The sequence below is a fragment of the Cyrtonyx montezumae genome, unplaced genomic scaffold, assembly GCF_038088225.1.
Source record: "Cyrtonyx montezumae isolate F1298 unplaced genomic scaffold, pur_monq_1.0 scaffold_4, whole genome shotgun sequence".
NCBI classification, from domain to species: domain Eukaryota; kingdom Metazoa; phylum Chordata; class Aves; order Galliformes; family Odontophoridae; genus Cyrtonyx; species Cyrtonyx montezumae.
The window spans coordinates 24428040-24444143 of NW_027072045.1; positions in this window are offsets into that span (position 1 = coordinate 24428040).

A 16104-nucleotide genomic window follows, 5' to 3' on the forward strand; every position below is an offset into this window, starting at 1 on the left:
CCCGGATGCCGACAGCAGCATCCCCGCGGCAGAACGGATTCGCTGCCGCATCGCAACCGGCTCCGAGCTCTCCCGCTTGGGCACACCGCGGCTTTCCCCCTGCGGTCTGTAATATGCGCTGCAGAAGCTGCCCGAGACCTCAGCCTGCACGTCCCGAGTGAAAGCCGTGCCCGCTGCCCCCTAGGCCGGCTCTAGCTCCCGCAACCCACGTCAGCTGCAGCTGGGAATACAAAGATTCCCACGGACGAGCGCTTGCTGAAATTCTGAAGCAATTTAAAACGCTCGCAGCCCATGCAGCAGTGAAAGGCAGGGCAGAACTCCTCTTTGGTGCCTGCAAAGGTACCGGACCGGTGCCTTCATTTGTAAAGGTCCGTGAACTTCAGCAGTCTTTAAAGGTGCCTAAATCTACCTCAAAGTGTTCAAGTGCCAGAAGGAGTGACAGATGCATGATATGAACTCTGGCCTCACTTCTGAGACAACGTTGTAGTGTAAAAACCTCTGTGTATCTCACACCAGAAAGAGCAGCCAACTGGGAAAACATAGGGAAAAAAAAAACAAACAAAAACCAACAACCCACAACACAAGAATAGGAACCATCAAGGCTCAAGAAAACTGCTCATGGGAGGAAACTATGTGGTTTAACCTGAAGAGAAGGCAGAGCAGAAAGACACATAACGTTCTACCAGAAAATAAAACAAGCTACTGCGAAGGAACAGACTGTTACATTAGCCATAGCCAAGAGGTCAGTGGGCCTTGACTCCATCAGAGGAGTTTGCATTACATATTAGGAAAAGTAAGGCTAGCGTGGCACTGGCAGAGATTTCCCTGGGAGAGCATGGCATTTTGCAAACACACGCACTAGGTCGCCTAAGTGACAACAGACTGAAGACAGCTGCCAAGCCAGCACAGTCTCCTTTTACTTCAGTCACTCCTTGGGCTCCATGACAGATGAAGTGGAAAGGCCACCTGAAATCCTACTGGAGCCACACAAGAGGCAGCTGGAAAATAACAATTCTGAAATGACCACTCAAGTCACGCTGTTTCCCGTACGTAATAGAAGACTAACCATGATCAAACTCGTTTTTTCCCATTACAGCACTTGACAAAAGCGTTTGGCTTTCTGAATTCTGCAGAAGCTTAGTAAACAATGCTGCAGGCTAAAATTAAACACAGGATGTTCCACTCTACCAAAATTGGTTATAAGCATCAAAAAAAAAAAAAAAAAAAGGATGAGGAAGAATATATGTGTATTCTCAAGTAGATCATTAGACTTCTGTATACAAGAAGCTAAAAGTTAGCTGTGACTAAACTACACAGGAACATTCAAAAGAGTTATACATCAGTCACAGCATATATGAAATTTATATATGGATCTTTCTGCAAAGGAACTGGTCCAAGGCATATGCAAAGTGACCTTAGATGACAATTTTGGACCCAAATGAGAAACCTCACTTGAGAAATAAAATGCACTTTAAATGAGTGCATATTGATCCTCATCGCTTTACCTTAACTTCTTTGGATGCCCTCCTATCAGTAAGTCCTCTGCTTTAAATTTAACTCTGCTTTTCATATGAACAAGCCAGTCAAGCATTTATCATAATTTTGAGAGAGCAGCATTGCTGGTAAATAAACCCATGAAAATGAACCATAAAAGCCAAGGGCAAGAGGAAAGAGACCATCTTCCACATCTGCTTCAACCTTGGTTTTGCAACAAGCAGTACAGCTCTCTCCAATTACAGGTTTTTGCTCACAGTCGGCAGTGTTTCAGCAACTGCCATTTTAGTTCCCAAATCAGTGATTAATCTCATTTCTTCACATCAGAAATCCTTCCTAAAGGGTCTTCAACGCCAAGTGAATTGTAACAGTGCCACAGCTGCATCCATACAACACTAGAGGAATTCTCAATCCCCTACTCTAAAATAGAAAACAAAAGGAAGCACAAATAACATCTGTAGCAGCCCCCCCCCCCCCCAAGCCTCTAGGGTTTGGGAATCCAAAGGGCAAAGATTCTCGTGAAACACGGCCAGACAGGAGAGCAACACTTAGTTAAAAAATTACCTTATTTTTGTCTAGCATGATCTCAGGATGTGTAATTCTAGGTCGCCTACAGCTGTATGGGTGTACAGATAGATGTCCTGCTCCGCAGGTGGCGCAGCAATGGCAGCTCCTGAGGGAACAGAGAAGTTTAGAATGTATTCATACAGCCTCCTGGAAGGAGACTTCCCAGGCACTGAAGGCAGCTGGTGTGCTGAATAACCCAAAAGGAATTACTTAGTTTCACGTGGTGGTTTTGTTTTGTTGTTGTTACTATCAGAAGGTGCACAATCTGCAATGGAAGAAAACCTCAAAACATGGAACTATCCTCAATAATTGATCTACTACTGTCCTGTAACCTCTGGTCCACACTGGGAAGCACCCTTTTGTGCAATGGTACAAAGACTTGCAGTCTTCATAAAATCTGTGTAGAAGAAGAGGCTCAGGAACAACAGATTCAAACTAGTCCAAAGTTCACCATCTGCCTGGGCGTTTTAACATGCTTGTGGAAAAGGTTCATTAATGATTGAAGGGAAAAAAGGTGAGGAAAGCAATCAGTAGTTTAATTTATGTGGATGTATTAAATATCTGTGTAGTCACAGAGTCTAAAGGACAGACATTTGTTATAATTTAATCCTTCATGTGAGTGGCAGAAAAAACAAGGCTGCTGGACCACGTTAAACAGGATCTTTTCACCTTCTTTAAGATTTGTGTGAAAGGGAGGAAGATTGCTTAAGCTGCAAAGAACTCCGATTTCCCCCCAGGATGCCAAAAGGGTACTGCAATACCCCCTAGTGCCACCGGGGCTGTGCTGACAGAGAACTGAGCACAGAGTTCAAAGAGCCAGGTCCAGCAGCAGAACCACCTCATCTGCCTGTCTTACCCACACACAACACAATGCACCCACACGATGATCTTCTGAAAAGGTCCTGAAACACGGAGCAGACCTGAAGCAGGTGTTCAGACACGTCGCCAGGCTAACTGCTGTCCGACAGACTGTGTACTTCAAAATGTTCATTAGTTTTTTAAGTCAGCATTCAAAAATACACAGGCCAGATAAATATCGTTTTCAAACATGCAAAACTTCCAACAAAAAATAGGTAGCAGTCATTTAGTTCGAAAAATACAATCTATGGTCTCTTCTGTTGCTTTTGGTTTACTAGATGAGATTTTTTTCAGGTTCTTACCCTAATCATACAGTGGTGAGGCCACAGAAAGGTTACAGGAAAGTATCACCTAAAATAAACTATTTTATTTTGTTTCCCATTTAAATATTCTTGCTATGCAATGCAGTCAACAACACAGTTGCAAGGTTCCTGAAATAATTCTGTTCTATGTATTAGAACATAAAAAATTCACAGTAATTTAAGGCATTTAAAAAATGTATATTTCAACTAAAGTGGAACAGCATAAGCGAAATGAGAAATAACTTCTGGTAGCATGAAGAACATTTGCTAACAGTGTAAAATGGAAATAATATGACAGCGCTTCATCTTCAAGCAAAGAAATATTAGCTTAATTTCTCAGAGCATTCACTTTTACTGAACACAAAGAAGGACATATTTATTATGGCTTAGGTCTTTTGTGACCTCTGTGTTAACCATAAATGCACTGAGATCAACACCTGTATGTACCACATGTGTACAGAGATTTTCTGATGTTCAACCATCTTCTCATATAGTGCACATCTCATGAAACATCCCTCAGCAAAACAAAACTTAAGTAAGACCAGGATAGCTTGGAATGCACTCACTGTCTTAGGGAAAAGATTCAATTTCCTTTATAAATTGGAAAAGGACTTACAGGAGAAAGGCAAGGATCACAGCTATCCCATTTGGGAACAGATCTCATACATACAAGGTTACTTGAGAGACAGATGTCAGTGAAAATATCTCAATGTAAAAATAAATAAATACGTAAAGAGGAAAAAAATCATAATATATAAATAATCGATCCACTTTCATGTAAAATAACATATATTTCCCATTTCTAAACACTGCACCTCTTCCTGAGCTGCTGTACATATATATAGGGCGTATGAATAGTTTACTTACCTATAGGAAGGTGGACTGGCTTATGCAACATGGGCTGTTTTGTTTTCCATCACAAATACCAGACCTCTTCTCATCTACTGTTGAAAATAATGTGTTATGTAGAAAATAAGAGAACTGAGTCTTTACTATTTCTGAAAAGCAGCATTAACTTTACAAAGCAAGTACCAGAACATCCCCCCTCTAGTGCCATGCTTCAAATCCAGGCCGACTGCTACAGTAATGAGAGCCATGACAGAGAGCATGATGAGATGGCAAAAATGCATTAGAGAAGGTTCTTAAAGAAAACAATGACACCTTTGTTACACAGAACTATCTCCAGCATCTGCCTGTCAAGCACATGACATGGAGAGGGCTGTTACCAGCAACATCACATGCCTGATGATTTCCCAGCGGGACTCAGTGTTCAATATTGTGTCAATTGATTGCTCTAGAAACACTCAGGTCCCCTTCAGTGGGTAGCTGTTAGTCATTATTAAGACTATTTAGAATCTTCCAATGGCTCGAGTTGGATGACACCTTAAAGACCAACCAGTTCCAAACCACCTGCCACAGGCTGGCTGTCACCCACCAGATGAGGCTGCCCAGGGCCTCCTCATCCAACCTGGCCTTGAATACCTCCAGAGATGGGTCATCCACAGCTTCTATGGGCAGCCTGTGCCAGTGCCTCACCACCTTCTGAGTAAAGAATTTCTTCATAACACCTAACCCGAATTTTCCCTCTCACAGTTTAAAGTCTTCTCCCTTGTCTTTTCACTGTCAGATCACATAAAAAGTCATCCCCCTCCTGCTTATAAGCTCCCTTCAAGTTGTGGAAGGCAGCAATGAGGTTCCCCTGGAGCCTTCTCCAAGCTAACATGCCCAAACTTTACTCCTAAGAGAGGCACTTCAGCCCGAGCACCTTTGTAGCCCCTCCTCTGGGCGCACTTCAACAGCCCTACACCTTTCTTGTGCTGAGGGACCCAGGCCTGGACGTAGTACTTGCCTTATGAAGGCAGAGTAAAGGGGGATAATCACCTCCCTTACTCTGCTGGTCACCCCTCTTCTGATGCCATCTCTGTAAGAACAGTCCATGGAGATGACTTCACCTCCAGAGCAGAAATAACGACTATCTCAGCATACTACAAAAGAAGTATTTTTGTTAAGGTAGTCACTAGGAAACAGCTCCTCAGAAATAGTGTTTGCTTATTACTTGATGAAAATTCATCTACTTGCCACTACCACATGCTGAAATTTAATGGCACCCATCAAGCAAGGCGGGAAGGAGCATGATGTATTTGTCTCTCGGTAGGCTACACACACACACTTTTCATCTTGCTAAGAGTATTAAGTTAATAGAGTTGTTAGCTTTTCCCTCACTTAGTTAACTACATTAAAATACTGAGGAAGGCATTTATATTCTGCCAATGAAATTGAGAGGTTAATAGAAGCAGTATGAAACAGCTAGTGACCTAAATTCATCTCAATGCAGTCTCATTACTTCAACATGATCATTTATTTTTCCTTTCAGTTAAGCTGTAGACTTATTTCCCGCACTGCTCTTAGTCTAATCTTGGGTAGTCACAGACTGAGGCAGAGATTTCAAATTACACTGCATTTTTGCAGTCGTGCTTATGGTTTGTTACATGGCACATTCTAAATCAAGTCACAATCTATCTCTAAACACCTGTGAAGTGTCCTCAGAGGTCTGTGCATTTTAACTTGCCAATACGAAGTGGAAGGACGAAAAGGAAAGGGAAATTCCACAATGGAAGAGGTTTATTTTAAGCCTATGTTAAGCTGCCGCCAGGCTTGTCTAAATATAGATTTGTCTACAGTAAACACCCTTAGTCTGCATTTAGTACAGACACACAGAGTTCCTCAAGAACAGCAAGGAGGCTCTGCCTTCACACCCAGGCCCAAGATAACTCTCAATCATAAGCAGTGTCCAATGAAAGTCTGTGTTTTTGTGTTTAGGGAGGAAAACCAAGAAAACTTACCTCCACTTTTGGCCTTCTGCCTTTGTCATCTGAGCTTTGAGAAGCTCAGTGAAGACTCTTAAGGATGAGTAGCATGCTCACCAAGGGGCTTTAGCTCTCAGGACCAGTTCTTCAAGTCAGCATGGTTTGCAAAGGACAGGTAAGAGGGTCTGTGCAGACATGTTCCTCGAGCTTCTGCAGTGGCTCGCATGCCCCCAGGCAGGAGGCAGCTTGTGCTGGACAACCAGTCAGAAATCCTGCCACCTCTGCCTGGGGCTCCTGCTAACTCCTGCCTCCTGTCCTCCACTTGCTAATACTTGCTTTGGCTCTGGCTTGCTAATCCCTGCATTCAGCTAAATATTCAACTATGCTGAAATCATCTATCTCAAGTACCAGCAAGCTAGCCACACTGAGAGGAGCTTAGACAATCTACCATCAAGAAATGAGCTTAGAAGTTATTTGTTCTGACAACTACAGTGTAAATGTAACTGGTTCCACCACAGTACTCTGATACTCTCTCCAACTTTACATTAACTGTACAGCAGTGAATGTGAAGAGAATTGGAAACCTCTGTGTGTTTCCTCGATCAGAACTAATCATTTTATTCATAGAAAAGCTTCCTTACTAGAAAAGATACAAATGTGAACAAGCATACTTTCACTGAAATAGCCTGGACACTCCTTTGTACTTTCTGTAAACCAGGCATAAATGCATAACTATATTTATATAGTTATATATTAGTTACGTATTTATTTATAAACTTAATTTGACTTTTCAGCTTTGCTACTAGACTACTAGATCAGGACTGATTTCCAGGCTGCATTTCAGCAGACCAGCAGATCTGCCAAGAGCTGTGAGTACTGTGCTGTTGTGCTGACTCAGGGCCAGAGCTGTGCAGTGTCAGCACCTGGGACGGTTCCAGACCTCCGTGTAACGCAAGTGTTCATCTCTGAGGTACATCACCTAACAAAATCATCTAACAAGATCTATCTTTGAAACCTTTACAGTCTGGTTTGAGGTAGAATATTTCAACATGCCCAGCAAAGTAGTGAAACAACTAGACAAGCAGAAAACAAAACCCACATTAGCATTAGCATGTATGCATTTTACATACTCATTTCTATCCTGAAAACAAGCTGGGGAAAGTTTCTTCTTTTCACTATCTACTAATGCAACACACCGACAGAACAAGTTCTGCCCAAAGCTGTACCATATTCCTCTCTCACAAATAACACTCCTCATACAACATTCATTAGGCTAGTGCAATTTACGTCTTATAGAGCATCTGCTGCCCCTACAAATCAAGCATCAAATGCAGCAAGAATCATGTGGGAGCACCTCTATCATTTAAATTATCAGCTCTCCAGAATGTATCAGTGTTCAGAAACAGTCATTCATTTTGAGGAAGGGAGGTGCTATAAAGAGTTTTTTCCTCCCAAAGTTTTCAACAGTTGGTGTTAACCTTTATCCTTATAACACAGGGGATGATCCTAAGACTTATTGGTACCACAGGCCAAAAAGAGAGATGTCAGTGAGGCAAAAGAGAACAACCCCTCTAAGAATATTAAAGGCAGAGTGCATCTACTGTGCTTTGGCATCCTTTACAGAGGATGAAATGAGCAGAGGAATGTGCATAGCAAAAGTAAACTGTCTAGCAGTGCATTTCAGACTAGGCAATATCGGAGTAGAAGCTTACCATCTTGAAAGTCAGATCAGGAGAGACAGGCTGAAAGATCAGCTCACCGGTGCCCGTCTCAGAAAATCCAATGCCATTATATGCACAAATAGAGCTCCAAGTGATTGATTTAGATGGCATTCAGACACTGCAGAATGCAGAAGTGAAACAGACTCTAGTAAACATAAATGGATTTTGTCTTGGTCATTTCATAGCATGTGAGACACGATCTGATTTCTGAGACACAGAGTGAAGTTCTACACTGAATTCACAATGTCTTGGAGAAATTCTGTTTTTCCCCAAAGTGAACACATGTATTTAACACACACACACACACACAAAGACTGCTTTCAGAGGAAAGCTTATTAAAACGGTCGCGCTGCATTAACAGGAAACAGAGTGCCACCTTGAACTGCACAACACATGCTTGTAACAATTGTCATGCCACCGAGGGCTAAGCCATGGTTCTGCAGGGGTGTGCAACTTAGGGATAACTCCAGCAGGCTTTTAAAGATCCTCTAAAGTGTGAAATCCCCTCATCTGTTCTTATCTGCTCCTTGTCCTCAGATTATGAACCTTTGTAACTATATTTAGTAAACACAGACCTTGGTGATTTGGTCTGTAATTTGTTTTTTAATTGTTTGAATTTATGTGTCTATTAATATTTAAAAACCCTCATATACTTCATACATTTGAGTAATACTTTCTAAGGATTATTAATGTGCACTGAAATAATTACACATAATATTTCATAATATATAATAATAATTACACATAATTCAGCTAACAGCTAACGCAGGAATGGGCACAACGTTCTAATCCCATATTACACCAAACACATATTTGCTTCTCATGGAGCCCAGAGGAAGATTATACAGTACCAATCAAGCCATGCAGTAATAAATAATTTTGATTTTCAAACAGCCAATATTTATCAGAACCAGAAGTAATGAAGAATTGCCTTATTCACATTTATTAAGTAGTGTTGACTAGTGGCATCACCACATAAAAACTCTGAAGGAATTCAAGTTTATCCCACCTTTTTAGTACACCACTCTACAAGGAAAGAAAGTCTTAACTCATTAGGATATGTGACATACAGAGCAGACAGAAAAAAGTATCTTAAGATTACCATGTCAAACAGGTGATTTGAATGAATACTGGGTAGAAAAAATTGAGCTTGAAGTGAACTCTTCAGCTTCTCTCTCTCTATTGGTGAGTCTCATCTCAGAGTAAGGTCATTTTTCCATTGATTTATGTGGCTTATTTTTAGTTACTGAGAAGTTCCTCAGAAGAGCCACAATATCTACAAGGATATTAAAGGGATTTCAGAGGCAGAAAAAAAAGCGTTCACTTGGCAAAAAAGGGTATTCTTATTTGGATATACCTATTTCTGTATTTTGGAAATATTTGAGACACCAAGGAAAGTTTATTTTAAAAGTCTCTATATAGGCTTCACATTTATTTTAACCCAAAGCATTCCAACAACAGTTCATGTTCATGAACTGACACATACGTTACTTCTTCCTCTTTCCTCTGCATGGGATAATCATTAAAAGAAATATCTATGATTATAATTAACCCAAAAGTTCAACCGGCATTGACTTAATATATAACTAGACAGCATCTTAAATACAGGATCAGGGTCTTCATTGAAAATGCCATTGCTTCATGTTGCAGATTTTACTGTTTTCCTCACTGCTGTTTATATATATTAAAAAATAAATACAAATCTCAGAGAAGATCTACCCCAGCCTAAAGGCTTAGAAGTAGAACAAGTAAAGAAATAAAAATGGAATAAGCTGACAGTGAATTAAACCTGCATTCCCAGAAAACAGTTTTTTGCTTCAGGGTAGGCTGACAAACCAACTTAAGTTTCTCCAATTCAGAGATGGAATACATCCATCATGGCTTCCGTAACCTGTTCCTGATGTCCTGCAGTCATCATTCAACTGCTCTGGAAGCCAAAGAAGAGCTGTGAGATCCTTGCCTCTCAGTAGAACACCTGAGGAGGGGTTAAGAAAAAAACTTTTTGCTGAGACCTCCCCCAACTTAGCCCCAAGGCTGGGATGGAAAAGCAGAAGAGAGCACCTCAGGCTTTTACTGTTTGTTCTACTTCTAGGGATTGGTTGTAGAGAAAGAAAGTAAATACTGTTTAACACATAAGAACTTTAGTATCTGTGGACAGATACTGAGAAAGCAGCATGCTGGTTCCTTTTGCCCCATAGGAGCAATGTTGTGGTGCCTTTTGCTGCAATCTGAGATCTGAACCCTGGAGGAAATGCTCAGTTTAGAAATCACTTAAATTTTTCAGGAAGGTGTAGAAGACTTCAAAGCTAATTTTGAAATCCATCGATCCACTTGGAATTTGCAACCAAATTCAGTTCTCATTTCTGCTTATCTAGGTCCCAAATTATTTTACAATTGTTCCTGAATCAGTGTGAACAACAGCTGACCCACAGTAACTATATAAGTGCCAATTTCCACTCTCAATAACTCCTAGTATTTTGGAAATCAAAGTGTTATTGATGTCTGCCCAATTACATCTTAAAAGATTCCTTACAATACATTAATACATTACAATAAAACATTTAAATAATATCAGGTAGGTGGCAGTGCTGTAAAATAAGCAAACCATTATAAACTTCTTTCCAGAAGAGTTTTTTTTAAGAAGGAATCTGGAAGACAGGGAGAAAACTGAAATGTGAGAGTACTGAAGTTGCACTGTGAGCACCCAGTTGGACTGCTATGGAATGACAGTTAAATTTGACAGTTTCAGTATCCTTTTTATGAAAAAAAGACTGAAACACAGTTCTGCAGTGGTAAAAGGAAGCTGCCCCAACAAGTAGAGGAGATTGCTAAAAGGCAGTACGGACAAAAGATTCAGATCTGCATGAGAAGCAAGTAGCAGAAGATCAAAGAAGAAAAGGGCAAATAAACCTGGTAGAGTGTTAAAGAAACAAAAGAACAAACTTGTGAAGACGTGAATCTTGTAGCCTGACAGGCTGTCATTATCAGTTCTATCACAGCATTGTTTCTCTGACACTTAACAGCTTTTCCTAGGAAACTTTTAGCAAATATATTAATATCATGAGATGTCCTGGCTAACCGATCAAATATGTAACCTGGAAAAATGGAGATATCTTCTTTGGCTTAACACATCCTGAAACCGAGACAATGTTTCAGAGTGAGAATATTATTCAGAATAGAGAAGTAAATACACTTCAGAAAAAAGTAACTATTAATTCTAGCAAAAAGGTTAATTTCCTGTTCAAAAACACGCTGGTTTCCCCACTCACTGAGTTCTCATCCAGCATAAAGGAACTTACTCTGTTCATGTTGTGCCCTGTCCTCCCTTGTTATCCATCTGGCACATTCAAACTGTTGTCATGTATTACTCACAGTGGCTTGTTTCATTATTCAGGTAATTTTCTGTAAAATGGTGGGTAGATAAGCTGTTACACATTAAAACAAAAACTACAAAACTAAAACGTTCCTTGCCTGACAGTCCTGTCCTGGAAGCAGCAGTCTGTGTTGAATGTCACAAGTTCATGGTATAAAAACCCGTCAGGGATTCTTGCTCTCAGCACATGTGGGAGGTAACACTCACAGAAGCCAATTACTTCCCTTTAGTTTTTCTTACTCTTTTCCTTCCATATGTCTTCCCTCTCCCCACAATTTGCAAACATGGGAACAAGCCAGGACCAGACTGTGCAGCAAGGGATCCAGCTCACATTCTATTTGTGCTACAGCTGCGATACAGTGTTCAATCCAAAACAGTTTTGTCATTCTGCTACAGGTGCATAGAGAGCTATGAGAGGTGGTAAAACTGGCAAGATATTAGTGATATTTCTAACAATATTCACACAGTCACTTGATCTCCTGAGGTCCCTTCCAAGCCCCAGGATACTGCGATCGCTCTCTAGAAAAGCAAACTAAACCCACCAAACACAAGCATTAAGTTCTAAGCTAAGAAGGGTTAAGTTCTTCAAGCTAAGAATGGTTAATGTTTTCAAAAGACCATGTGTTTACAAGAATTTAGGTAAGATTTGGGCTGAAATTACAGTTAACATGAATTTTAGTGCAAAGTGCCCTCCTTTCAATTAGGTAGGTTTCAAAAAGATACGGAAAAAAATAGAAGTCAAAGCTTTACTCTGCAGTCTCAACTTCCACAAGCCACCATTCCAATTCAATGACACCTGAATCAGGGAGACTGCTAGAAAAAGGACACCACATTCCCAGAGCATCTTTGGGAAGCTCTTGGGGTATTTCAGCCATAAAATAGGTTCTGCTCCACTCTTAACTCAGAAATTAACTTGAGTTACATAGAGCCAATACTCATACACTTAAAAATAGGAGGCACTTTACATAAAAGGTTTTAAAAGAAACTTCATGACTTTTCACAATATGAAACAGTTAATTTCAGGACCCTTAACTTCAGAATCCTTAACTATCTTCAGGAACTACCTGCATTAATATAGTCCTTCATTAAACAGTCAAGACAGTTATACTAAACCTAGAGCTCCTTAATAGTGTGAAGAATGTAGTAACCTTTAACAGGATTAATTCCTTAATATGTTGTCATGGCTAACATTTATTTTGGAATGAAAACTCAGGAAAATAAATAAAACTTACAACATTCACAATCTATTAGATTTGCTGTAAGTTTTCCGTGCAGAACCAGCAAATGGATTACTCAACAGTTACACACAAAAATGTTCCGGTAAGTAAGAGTACACAAGGATGTATTATGTTTAAAAGACTTAATTCTAACCACTCATCCAGAGAAACTCATTTCTAGATATAGTTTCTGTGAAATTTAAGATGCTGCCAATACACAACACTGCAGATGTGGATTTAAACGCATTTAAGAGCTTAATTTCTTTACTGTCAGGGCTTTGCTATACATTTTTTGTTTTTAAAGTTGAGGCCTAGATAATTGATAGCCTAGCTCAAGAGACAGAGCTAGATCTGCAAGACATAAACCCAAAACTCAATGCTAACTTTTTCCTCCCCCTTTTTCTCAAGTTACATTCTGAGACATAAACGATAACTTACTTCAGAAAAAAAAGGGTGCCACATTGCCAAGGCTCATATGTAGTCTCAAACATCTCAGAAATTATGTCCTGGCTCCTACAATACCATTTCTAGGAACTGTCAATCCTCTGGGATAAGCAACCACCACAAGAGGGAAATCCCTCCCTTTCCCTACCAGTAAGTTCATCTGGCTCCTCCCTCTCCTCTCCTGTCTGATCTTAGCTTTCTGGAAAGTAAGTGCCTCCAAAGTTCATCCAGTTGTTTTCTCATCTAAATGGAGCTTGCTTCAATTCTTCCTGGTACCAACATTGCTGTATGAGAGGAAAAAAAAATACTGTTCAGTTTACAAGTGTTCACAGTCACTGGAAAATTGTCTATTGGAATCCTAGCTAGCTCTCCCTTTTGGCAGAGAAGGGTAGTCAAAAGATGTTTGAATACCTGCCCTACCGTTTCTCTTAACTGTCTATTCAGGCCTGTCTATTCTCCTGCTCATCACAGCAGCACAATGTTGTCATTCTCCTTTGATTGTCTGCTGGTGTCACACAACAGCATTAGATGCACCTTTGGACAAAGAATTGGGCTCAGTGCCCTTCTCCAATCCATAGGCACTTTCTTTGGCCATCTGGACATTTTGATTTGCTCTTAGCTTTTAGGATCATCAGGCAACACTGTTCTGTGGCATAGCTCCAGCCCATAGGAAAGGCTGCAAAAAAAATCTGCAATTCCTGTTATTTCAGGTACTGAAGAGACAGAAAGCTGCGGAGAGCCAGAAGGAGTGGGCAGCTCCAACCTTCACAGTACCCAGCCAGGTGGGCTCGCAGTGTGCTTGCTTGCAGATCCAAGAGCTGCAGCACAACCTCAGCCCAGCACTTCATGCACACTGATTTCCTGCTCATCACATGCTCAGCTACAACAGCTGAGGAAGGCACTTACATTTGTCTCCCAATGGCCTCCGTAATTTTGGATCCAACCTGTGGGACATTAAACACTTCAAGGCCCTGAACACAGCTGGCTACATCCAAATGTTCTGCGTGATTCCTGTAATTTCTTCAACTCATTTGTACTGTGAAAAGAATCTGTGCTGTTTAGATCAGAACTACTAGACATAAGCATTTCCCTTAGTAGAAAGAACAGAGATGACCACACAACACAGAGCTGAGACTCTCACAGATCACTGTTCCGGTTTCATTAAGTTCACATGACAGGTTTAAAATATCTAACTTCCAGCTTTTACTCTTCTTTCTAAATAATCTAACTTGTACTGTATATCACTCAAAGTACAAAAAAGTTTGTCACAGCAGGCATCACCACCACTTCACTGATGAACAAGACTTTCTCCCTTGCAGGGATACAGAAGAGGCCACAGCCACTTTCATGATGAGCCCTCAGGCTGAAAATCAGTACTCCCCAATACTAGCATTTACTGTTTTCTTTTGCATTCCAAAGAACTGATGGTCCTCGATATGTACCTTATATCTCCCATCTGGGAAATGCAGGACTGATGTTAAACTCCTGCTTATGCACCAAAGGATGTTCTGTCCACCTCTCACACCTCAGAAGGTACATAATTGTCTCAAAGTACGTGGACACCTAAATGCCCGTAACTAGCATTCTAGATACAGGAAGGATTAGGCTTATCAAAACTGCTTACTTTACAATGCAGAGTTTCTCCTCTGCTTTCAGCAGTTTATCAGAATTTTCACTACCACAATGCTGTGAACCTGCTTTCCCAGTACAAGGTCCAGAAGAAATTAAAAAAGAACCATTTGAAGAGGAGACAACATGGACAAAGGAACCTGAAAATTAAACCAATCACATGCACATCCTTCTCATTTGGTCTTCTGGAAGAATTCAAGTTACTCCTTTCAGTTCAGACAAACTGAAAAGAGAAAAGACAAAGGGCATAAAGACAGACAGCATCTGCACAGCTCATTCACATGGTTAACGCTCCCACCAGGTGTGTCAGTGTCAGGCAGGATATTCACAAGAAGACAGGCAGAACAGATTGCTCAGCATTTGCAGCAGTGGAGAGTAGAGAATAAAGACATTTGATAAAATACTTCTTGTGTCATAGGAACACAGTAACAAAGAGTCAGATAACCATTTCACTGCAGAAGTACTTCCTGTTGCCCAAAAACCTGCAGTCATCATTCTATAGGGATTTTGCTGTATATATTGTCATCAGATTAAAAGGAGATCACACTTTTTTTAGAGGCAGTGAGAAGCAGTACAAAGTAAAGCAAAGCAGCAACTCCTATTCATATGCAGGGACGCAGAGAGTGGAGAGCAGAGATGAGCTTACAGATATGCACCAGAGCAGGAGCTGAACAAGGCAGAGACAAGTGGATCCAACCAAGGAGTTTGGTACAACTTGGACACAAGAGTAGAGAATGAGCAAAGGACAACTGAGGAGTGCTTCTGGGGCTAAGACCTAAGCCCAGAAACTTGGCAATACAGCAAATAACACAGAAAGTATGCTACGCGGGCAAACTCTGTGCTAAGTTCATGAATGAATGCATACAAGCAGATGACAAAAAACATTTCACAAGGGACCTACACAAGTTTCAGAAATGCATACCATCATCCTTACGTATCTTAGGCTTATGATTCAACACACTGCAGCTACAAAAGCACACTAGGACTGTTCTCAGCACTGTTTCTATCCAGAGACAGTCAACAGCATGTCACACTATCATAGAAACGTTCACTATAACTAACAAAAATATCCATAAATTTATATTGATCAATGCAACGCTTTAATAAGGACAAAACAATTATGGTGGATATTTAAGATAAATCTCCATTAGGAAATAGCAGAATATGTAAAAAACAGAAGTACTTAGCTGTCAATGTTTGATTACAAGAAAAATCAAGAGAAAATGAAACAGACTACCAGCCACTATGACCTTTATCAGTGCAAAAAAACTGGAAAGGTACTCCTTTCCAAACTACAAAATATAAAGCAAACCTTTTAATACATGCAAAGGGAACATTTTTTCCCTTCTCTTCCACTCACACATGGCATCAGAATAGAAAAGTAGCTGTACTGCTTCAAACTGCTTCAAAGCAAGTACAATGGGCACATGTCCCAAATTCTCAAAAAGTACCCATAAGGTGCGCAGGTCTACTGAGGTAAGAAGTTCTTGCTGAGGCAAAATGAAAAATAAAGAGAAGTCCGAAATCTCACTGGAAGGCAGCTGAAGGTTAAATATATACATTTAACTGTGAAGGAGAAAGATAACTCTGGAATTTTCCCCACAATAATAGCTTAAGAGATAGAGCTACACTCTTCCCAACTCGGAAGCAAAGCTGAAGGAATCAAGCATGTGTGGTTGATTATACTTTGAAT